We start from the raw sequence: 11,065 nt of genomic DNA, 5'->3' as shown, positions 1-11,065 counted from the left end.
TGACAGCCAAAGGGCTTCACCATTCTTCCAGCTCTTGCAGCGACTGAGAAACAGTAGCGGGAAGGGAGGTAATCTTTTTTTGCCCTCATCAAGCTTCATCCTCTCCGACGTTTCCCTTCCATTGATTGCAGAGGTAATCTTTTTACTTCTCTTCTTCATTGATTTTTCCCTCTTACGTTTGGGAACTTAAAATCGATTTTTGCCCTCAGCTCCATCTTCTCATACGTTTTTGCTTTTCATTTTATCAGGACCCAAAAATTTCATCACTTTCACATATTTGACCTTCCAGCACCGCCGCCTGCGCCTCTACTACCAGTGAGAATACCTTGTCTCCTTTCCTTTAATTTCTACGCTTCAGATGTTTATCTATGTTTCCCGATTATCCTAATTTTTGTGTTTTTAATTTATTTAATTTAAAATTTCGATTTAGTGCATTCCATTGTTTGAATTGAGTTAGAATTGTCTTCTAAAGGTTGAGACTGATCTAATTAGCTTTTCATCACCTGATCAAAAGAGCAAAATTCTCTGAGGGACAAGGTTTTAGTAACATAAAAGGAGAAAGAATGTTAAAAGTCCTGGCATGCATAGTCATATATCATTTAAGTTTCATCTTAGGCCCTAAAGAATGTTAGGTCCTCTGACATGCTAAACTATTTCCATTTGATCAACTAGCATAGATGAATATGCAAAGAAGCTTTCTTCTTTTATGCTAAATTATTTCCATTTGTCACCATGTGCATGGTTTATGCTAAAATCTTTGATCTTTTAAGTATAATTTAAATCTAGGGCCTTAACGTAAGGTAAAGTGCCCTATTATTTGAGTAGTTTTGTTGCTGCTTCTGTTGTCATTTAAAAATATGATTTCCAAAGGCAAGTATTAATATGACCATGGTCCTCTCCTGCTATTGAATTGAAGAAATAAAAGAAAAAGGAAAGTTTGACTTATGAGGACAGAGCAGGGCAGATTCTTAGAGTAACCTTTGGGTATATGCTCATGAGGATTTGTGTTGAAATATTGCATTCTTTAAGTTTTTGTTTTGTTTCTCCCATAGAGCTCTCTAATTGAATGATAGCTTGGCTTTGGCTGCAAAATGAATCAAGCTATGGATAGGCACGTTTAATATTAAAGAGGTTTGCACAAAAAGCAAATCCTATCAAGTCTATTTCATTTACTGTTAAACTAATTAAATACTATATCAAAGGGATCTTAAATTTCACCAATCTTCAGCCTTAGCGCATGAGAGTTTTGTTACTTTAAGTCAATGACAAGGTGTCCCTATATAGACAGATAAACTAATATAGGGCAGCAAAAGAAGAAAAACAAAATGTAATTGACTATAAAACCTGTTTAGATCTCCTTGGATGTCTCCTCTTTTTCAAATGCAGCTAAAATTTATTGTCAATATTTACATCATCTTCCTCTTTTATATTTTGCAGATAGAGCCAATCCCAAGAGGAAATCTGCCTCCTGGTTTTGATCCTATTGAAGGTTGCAAGCTTATCAGAAAGGAAAAGGTATTATTTTCAAGATTTTCCCTTTTCTTTTTTTTCCTTTATTAAGCTGAGTGTGCACTACAATTTTAAAGCACAAGTTTGAATGAATTGCTTATATTTTTCTTGTTTGTATTCATGTTACTTTGGTTATCCTTTGTTTTTCTTATCCTTTGTTATATTGTATCATAATTCAACATTATGTCGTTTACGTCGATTCAATATATGCCTTACATGTTCATTGTAAGACAGAATCTGTTCCCCGTTTACTATTTGGTTTTGTTTGAAACATATTTGTACCATGAGGTTGCGACGAAGATTCTATTTTCGTGTTTAAACCGTTTGCAACAATGTTTTCATTAGAGCAAGTTTTCATGTCTGCTGATAGAGAACAATTTGTAATGCTTTCACTTGATGACTTGTTTACACCGTTGCTCGTACAAATCGTATATCGGTTTTATCTTATCATCTAGTATAGGTTTCAGCTTCTTCTATTGCAGCTTTCAGTTGCATGACCTTAGTCTAGGCCTATAGGGTTCTCACTTTTGTGGCATATTAGGCATGTTTTTTTCAATAGGCTGTTAATTTTCGAACTCGGATGAAGTTGGAAGCTATGAAGCTTTCTACATGTTCACTATGACACTGCACTATGGTCAGTTAGAACCCAATTCTGCTTCTTTGCTTGCTTTATATGCAGCTTGAAATCGCAATCAAGTTTTTGTCGTAAAGTTGCACCATGTTCATTCTTGTAGAATCAAACCTCTGTTCAATAGGCCTAGATAATTATCCTTTGTTGCAATGTTAGTGTCTTAAGGTTTGGGTATATGCTATCTGGTTTGCTTATCCCATGCAAAAACATGGTCTTATTACATTTCGCAGCATGGGATTCACATTCTGTTGCTTGTTCATGGATTATACTACCTATTTTTCAACCCGATTCTTATCATTTTTGTTCTTGCATCAATAATCAAATCAGTCTGTTAACATGCTCAGAACCCTTTCAATGCCACACTATGGGGTTGAAATTGATGCAGATGCAGATGCAGATGCAGATGCAGTCCTGAAAATCGTGAAGATGCCCGAGTCTGAAAGACTCAAGATAGCTACAGCAGCAAGGAGAAGAGCTAGCAGATTTTCGGAGCAAAGATTTTACGATGATCTCAAAGCCGCAATCCGACCAATTATATGTGGTTCTTCCTAGTTATAGGATTGCATTAGAAGATCACACTGACATAGAAAACAATAGTTATACTTGTTCTTGTTTATTGGGGTTCTTCACCCTTTCGATCCAATCATTAGAAAAAGCTTAGTTTAGATTTGTCAACAAAATAGATATACTCTTAATTTTGATTTGAAAACATACTTGAAGGAATTGAGGATCATGTTTGGTTCATTGGATTGCTCATTCAATTACTGCCCTATTTTAAGATCATCATTTTATAATTTTTTTAAATAGAGTAATTAAAAAGTAAATTTACTAATAATTTAATAATCTTGACCGTAATTTACTTTATATTTAAAAATATTGTTTATAACATAAAGTATTGTTTAATATTAAAAACAATGGACTAATGTTAGAAAATGGTTTCAAAGGCACAAAATCAATATTATTATCGTACTAATATTGCAAACAATATTTAAATTTCTCTAAATTAAATGAAAAATTAATATAAGAATATTGATTATTAAAAATTTTATTAAATTATATATTTTAATTAAAATATATTTAATAATAATTATGTTAAAATATGATTAAATTATTTATTATTGATATTAATAATCTTATTAAAATTTAATAACAATAACAATAATCATTTACCTAAACAAATTTCTGCTAAGGGTATTCTAGTTATTTTAGTTTTTTCCATTATGCTATTACACCTCTATTACATTCAACCAAACACAGGATTACTATTACGCCTCTATTCCATTACATTCAACCAAACAGTTGATTTGCTATTACACATCTATTCCATTACACCTCTATTCCAATACACTTCTAATCCAATACAGCGAACCAAACGTGCTCTAAATTTATCATAAATTAAGGAAAATCCAAGGATGTAGGAAAGGGTTTTGTTAAAATATTGGTAAAATTATAGTTTTGGTCCCAAAAAAATTTAAAATTCATTAATCTTGATTTTTTCAACATAAAATTCTTGAATTTACTCAAATATTTCATAAAACCAATTCTAACCAAGGTAGGATATTTAATTTCCATGGTCCTTATAACTTTTTTTAATTGCAATTCTATACTCTATGTGGTTTATAAGATTCATTTAACATTTTGAACTTCTATGTGAATTATATTACAACTTGTGGGGGAAAAAATAAAAACAAAAAAGCGGAAAAGAGAAAGAATTTTGAAGATAAATTATTTTATTGAAAAGAAAATGAAAGTAGAATTAGAAATAGAATATTTAATACTCAGCACTACTTTAATTAATTAATTAGTTATTATTATTATTATTAAGATGATACCAAAGTAAATACAAATTAGAAATGGAATATTCAATATTCCATATAAACTAAAAGAATACGAATTTTAAAAAATCAAAACTAAATATAAAATAAATTAAAATAGCATTAAAATTTTGTAGCCCGCCATTGATTAAGGATTGACCGACCTATCAGGAATTTTTTTAATATATGGTATAGATAATAATGAATGAAAAAATAATTATAAAATATATGCCAATAAGATCCAAGTGTCACGGCTGACATTTTTTTATAATGGTTGGCAATGATTATTATCAATTTTCATATATATATATATATGTAAGGCATAAATAATTGACGTGACGTGTTAATGATATGTTACCTCATTAAAAATTATACGTATTTTTAAATATTTTTTAAAAATATAAAGAAATATCATAATTAATTGGACTATAACTCACGAATTGGGATGATTGATGAGTACACATATCTTGAAAGACTGGTTAGGAACTAAAATAACAAAATTTATATTTAATCATGTGCTTTTTTAACACAATGTTTGGAGTAATAATTTTATGGTCTGACATTTCCATCAAAGGGTCCAAAAAATCTGACCCATGAGATTGATCGGAGCAATAATAGAGACAAATCAATCAATAAATAATTGGAAGTAGATGAATTTATAATTAAACACGGATTAAAGTGATATTTAAAATTAATAAACGTTTAAAAGGAAATCATATAAAATTAATTAAACAATTTGTTAAATAGTCTATAAATATCAATTATTGAACCCTAATTATAATTATTATTATTATTATAATAAATGTCAGTAATTGATAATCAGAGAGAGAGAGAGAGAGAAAGTCCAAAGTGATCAAATTTTGATGAGATAAGAAAATTTTTGGATGGATTCAAACCAAAAACCAGTGGGCCATATCCTGATGGCTTGTCTTTGATATGGGTCCACTAATGATGTACTTATCATCAATATTATAAAGGGTAAATTCCACCTAAGGTTATTAAACTATTAGTAAGTTTATGTTTTGGTCATTCAACTTCAAAAAGTTATAAAATGGTCATTGAACTATTCGGAAGTTTTCATTTAAGTCACTAAGCAATTAATTTTTTTTTAAAGTCCTACCAACGAGCTCCGAGCGACGATTGGTACAATGGATCAGTATCCATAGATGAGTAAAAAATATACTTTAGATCAAAGTTGATCTGACGATCAGTATTGGAGATCAAAGAAGAAAGTTGTCTAGATTCTGGTTTGTAAAATTGTGACATTCAAAGTTGTTTCATGAAAAGAAATTGAACTGTAGAAGAGAAGGAGAATTATAGCTTTTGATTAGTGCAGGCAGTACGAACAAAGAAAGTCACACAACAATGATTTTAACAACACAGTGATTTAAATGAAAACTTTCGAACAGTTCAATAACTATTTTGTAACTTTTTGAAGTTGAGTGATCAAAACGTAAACTTTCTAATAATTTAGTGACTTGAGTGTTTTATTAATAAGGGGTAAATATACTATTTGGTGTTTGTGTTTGGTTTTAATAATTAAATTGGTATTTATGTTTTCTTTTGTTCAGATTGATTACTTTCATCACACATTTTTATCCATTTTTTGCAATTCTATTAAAGTTAAATGATTGGACCAATCAAGTTTAGACACATGGCACACATGCCACATCATTAGTTGATTACCTGTCACGTGCAACAATATGATTGGTCCATGTCATCCAATTTTGACAGAGTTACAAAATGGACTAAAATGCGCAAGAGAAGCCAAGTTCAGGTACTAATTTAAACAAAAAAAAATATATGTATCTATTTGAACATTGAAGCCAAACTCATATAAAAAAATTACATTTACCCTATTAAAAAACTATATGGTACACTATGAACGAAGTTCAAAAATTTCACAAGCAGAATTGATGGGATAATATACAGTTGTAGAATTAATATATAGTAAAAATATAAATATATATGATAATTATCTGTTATACTGATAGTAGAGTTATTTTAACTCCACAAATGAGATTAAGAAATTGCAGTGCGTATCCTTAATTGATACTTAAAAAATAAAAATAAATAAATGCAATGTAAAACTTTTTAACTCGTGCTTGTAACGTTTAAGAAAAAAAAAGCCTTTCACCATACTGTAACAATGAAAAACTTCATAATCGAGTATAGAATATTGTCATGATTCTTATTTGTTTTCTTTTATATTTCTATAAGGAGATATGGCAATATCTTACACTCGCTTATGAAGTTTTTTTATTTATTTCACTAACAAGTACAATAAACGATTAAAATGACACACTACAGTTATTCAAAAACAAAAATTTTAAAATTTTCTTTTTTTAGAATAAAAATTTTATAAAATTAAATTTTATAAAATAATACTAGTAATACCAATAAATCTATAAGTGGTTGATCAGTTAAAAAAAAAGGAAAATAATAATTAAATTAATTATTTTGAAAGAAAAGAATAATTATTAAAGAAAATGAGGACAAAAGGATATTTGTCACATAAAACATACCATCTCATGACAATAACATATGGTAATAATTGGAGGATAGTATATGATACATAATAGATGATGACTGGATTGGATGTCACCAAATAATCAATCCAATTTAGATTCTAATAATTATGGAACTATAATTTCATTATCACTGCCTTATGAATTACGATGATGTGAAATTTATTTATTTTTTATTTCTCATCAAATTAAAAGAAAAACAATAATATGCGTTTAATGAAATTAAAATTTTTACTTACAAATTAGATATCTATTTATAAGAAAATTATTATAAAAGTATAATAAATAATGTCAACCTGTTACATTTAGAGGCGAAACCATAAAATTTTATTCGAGCTAGATTTTAGTTGTATATTTTTATGATAAAATTATATTTAAAAATATAATTTTATCATTTTAATATTTTATATCTTTATAATTTTTTAAAAATTAAAATAAAAATATACAATTTTTAGAAAGTCAAAATACTATTTTACCGTATGTTAATTTAAAATTTTATAAAAAAAGAAGAGATCAAAATTGAAAATTTTCATTTTAGTAACTGGTGGATACATGATTTGTATGTGTTGTTGAAATTTTCTTAAACATCAGATCTCAAGTTTAAACCTGAAAAACACGCTTTTTTTTTTATAAATAAAAAATTTTAAAAATCTGAAATTAGATCTATGTGTTGTTGAACACAATAATTAATTTGGATAATCAAGATTTTTTATTGAAAAAATCCATGAATGACTGATAAATAAACAAAGAGATAAATATTGGATTAGATTATTCTAAAAATAAAATAGAAAAATTAAGATAAATAATTCAAATGATTGTGAATTCTAGGGTTAGGGTTTATATATATATATATTCTTTAAATGTGCAAGAGGGAACTTGAGTTAGGCGTGGTTTGATAGTTTGTTGTATTGTTGGACAATGAGTGACGGCTTGATATTCCTCTTTAGAAATCATTAATAATAATAAATACTTCAAAAATAAATAAATATTTAGAAGGTTCTTGTGTTTGGAATAATTTAATCTCCGGATAAATATTAAAATTATATAATAACTTTGATATAATTTATAATATTTTATATTAATTTTAATTCGGTGTATATATATATATCGAAATTTAGTTCTAATTCAATATTTACATTTCACTAGCTTTGTTATCTATGTGACACAATTTTTCGTTAAATTATGTGTAAATTGTTGACATGAAATTTTATTACGTTAAAAAACAAACAAACAAATTTAAATTATTTCCACCTGAATTAAAAAATAAATACACTTGGGAAAAGGATTTCTCATTTTCTCCAAGAAATCTTTTTTTTTTAATCTAGGTGGAAATAATTTAAATTTATTTTTTATTTTTTAACCAAATAAAATGACATGTCAGCAATTTACATATGATTTAACAAAAAATTAGACAACAAATAACGAGGTTAGTGAATGTAAAAATTAAATTAAAATTAAAATTTGATATAGACAAATACACCAAATTAAAATTGATGTATAACATTGCGAATTGTATTAAAATTTATATATAATTTTTAAAAAATAAAATTCTGTTATCAATAATGAAAATACTAAAACATTTTAAATATACTATTTTTTTTTATAAATGTAGTAAGTTTGGGTAAATAAAAGTTTTTGAAGAAAATATATTTTTGGGTTTAATTGTACTTCAATTTATTAATTAAATTTAAAGTGTATTCAATTCATAAATTTTGATTTTACAAAATAATTTTAGTACAAATAACTTTTTATTATCTTCTAACTTTCACATATTCTCATTTTTTAGAAAGTATTTTCAAAAAAACACGTTTTTCTTAATATTTTCCAATTTTCAAAAAAAATGAAAACGTAATGATGTCTATTTTCTGAACCCAAACAGGGTCTAGATTGCTTCTGATGAATAACGCATGAATTTTCAAATAATTATTCTTAATAAATAATTTATATTATTAAATATCTTATTCAATTTGGTGTGATATTAACTGATGAAATTTAGAAAAAAAATTTAAATCAAAATCTAATTGTAGTAAATTTGTTGTGGTAGGGTGATATATATTGACTCTTTGAACAACTTTGGTTATCTTTTTGTTCATGATTCATTCGTTTGGGTTGTCTTGTGATTTGGATGCTCTGTTTTGCAGCAACAATGTCCATTTCTTGGGGGTGGTTTTTACTGAAATAAATTTTAAAAAAAATTATATATCAAAATAGGTTGTCAGTTAGGATTAGTTATTAAAATGGGTTATTTTTTCATTCGCGCCTATCTGACAGGCGCGACTTTTTTATATTAAAATATATATTTTTGTTTTTTTAAATAAAATATTATTTTTTTATTTTTATTAAAAATATTTAAATTTATATATATGTAAAAATACGGTCAACGGGTCAAAATACGGGTAAAAAATACATTAGAATGGGTCGCGCCTGTCAGATAGGCACGACTAATCGTGCCTGACAGGTAGGCGCAAATGGTACTGTTCCGCACAATGTACAAACAGCCCCCTGCGTGCCATCTGCTGCTACTACTGCAAAGTCATTTCATATTTTTTATATCAACTTGGATATAAATTTGTCTAAGTTTAATCATAACAGACTCTTTTCATAAATTTATATACTTTAAAATTATTTTTATAAAAATGATTGTAGAAATATTGAAGAATATAAATCAAGTATGAACATACCAATACTTAACAGCAACTTAAAAAAATTAAAAAATTGATAATAATACATTAATAGTATCAATTAAAAGCGTTTCCCAGAACTCGTAATTAAGAAATATTTTGAATAATGGGAGTAGAGTTTTGGCTGTGTGAAAAAATATGGGATATGGATATTTATATCTACAATAACAAGTAGGATATGAATCTTCGAATTCCATTTAATGCACTGTTGATTCTAAGTATGAATTAAGCTATTGACAAATGCTTTTATTAAAATTATTTAAAATTTTAATTAAAAAATTTAACACCCACAAATATCAATGTTGTGTTTAATTTAGTATCTGGTGAATTTAAGATTAAATTATAAATTATTTAACACCCACAAATATCAATGTTTTTAGTATTTTGTATTTTTTAATGTAATTTTTATATAGTGTAATTTTATTTGATTTTTTATTTTTATTGACAATTTTTAAGGTATATATAGTAGTAAAATTAAGCAATTGTGGGCCCCACCATTTGCGCCTCTGAGATAGGCACAGGCTCAACTAGTCGCGCCTATTAGAAAGGCTCAACTAGTCGCGCCTCTGAGATAAGCGCAACCTGTATTCGTATCTATACACGGGTCATACTAATCTGAAAATAAAAAATAATATTTTATTTAAAAAACAAAAAAAATATTTTTAATGTAAAAAAAAGAGTCGTGCCTATCAAATAGGTGCGAATGAAAAAAATAACTCATTTTGGTAAATAATCCAGCTGATAACCTATTTTGATATATAATTATTTTTTTATAACTTATTTCAATAAAAAAACCCCAATTTCTTGTTGGCCAAAAAGAAAAAATTTACAGTAAATTTATTAGGTAAATAATAAACAACATTTTACAAATAATAAATATCATTTTGAGAGTGTTTTAATCTCTTTTATTTTATATATAATTTATATTAAATCAATTTAAATCAAAATATAGCGACATTTAAATACAAATCATCATGATTTTCAAACTTTAATTTAACCAATTCCATTAAATTTTTATTTTTTAATATATAAAATAAATATTTATTATATAATTATTTTTCACTCCCAACCATCCTAATAATAATAATAATAATAATAATAATAATAATTATTCCCCTCCCATAGCCATTTCCTTTCCCTTTCAAAAGTGAGTCAATTGTACTTTTATACATTTCCATAAGTTATGGTCTTAATTATTATTTGAATTTATGGGATAATAAGCATCAAGTCATCTATTTCCTCCAAAAATTTTCAATGTCCTTATAATAATTAATTACAAGGAATTATTTATTTAGTTTTTTTGGGTAAACTATATCCAAGGTCATTATCTATTAATAAGTTCACGTTTTCATCATTCAACTTCAAAAAGTTATAAAATGATCACTAAATTATTTACACGTTTCTATTTAGGTCATTGAGTTGTTAAGCGTGTTTTTTATATATATATGTCTAGCTATCGAGCTCTAAACAATGATTTACCGATTGGTACAACGGATTAGTACCCATTAATGAGCAAAAGAACATACATTAGATCCAAGTCAATCTAATAGTCAGTGTCAGAGATTCGAGAAGAAAGCTGTTTGGATATTGGTTCCTAGATTTGTGACATTCAAAACTGTTTTATGAAAAAAAAAACTTAACTATAGAAAAGAAGAAGAATGAGAACGAGAACTTTCAATTAGTGCAGGAAGTATGAAAAAAGAAGGCTATATAATAGCGATTTTAACATTCCGGTGATTTAATTGAAAACTTTCGAATAATTCAGTGACTATTTTGTAACTTTTTTTAAAATTGAATTATTAAAATAGAAACTTATTAATAATTTAATAACATTGGGTATAGTTTATCTTTTTTTAATGCGGTGGCCCACCTTATTTGATTCTCTTCTAAATATATTAAAGC

At 26.8% G+C, this 11,065-nt stretch overlaps 1 long non-coding RNA gene across 1 annotated transcript; it reads left to right on the top strand.

The window, feature by feature from the left end:
- Positions 1-32: 32 nt before the first annotated feature.
- LOC121227591 (uncharacterized) lies at positions 33-2,884 on the top strand. Its single transcript, XR_005925154.1, has 4 exons — positions 33-133; positions 249-315; positions 1,438-1,515; positions 2,532-2,884. It is a non-coding gene; the product is annotated as an uncharacterized lncRNA (long non-coding RNA).
- Positions 2,885-11,065: the final 8,181 nt, after the last annotated feature.

Source organism: Gossypium hirsutum, unplaced genomic scaffold (assembly GCF_007990345.1).
Source record: "Gossypium hirsutum isolate 1008001.06 unplaced genomic scaffold, Gossypium_hirsutum_v2.1 scaffold_1089, whole genome shotgun sequence".
In the NCBI taxonomy this organism is placed as follows: domain Eukaryota; kingdom Viridiplantae; phylum Streptophyta; class Magnoliopsida; order Malvales; family Malvaceae; genus Gossypium; species Gossypium hirsutum.
This window is presented reverse-complemented; position numbering and strand designations above follow the sequence as displayed.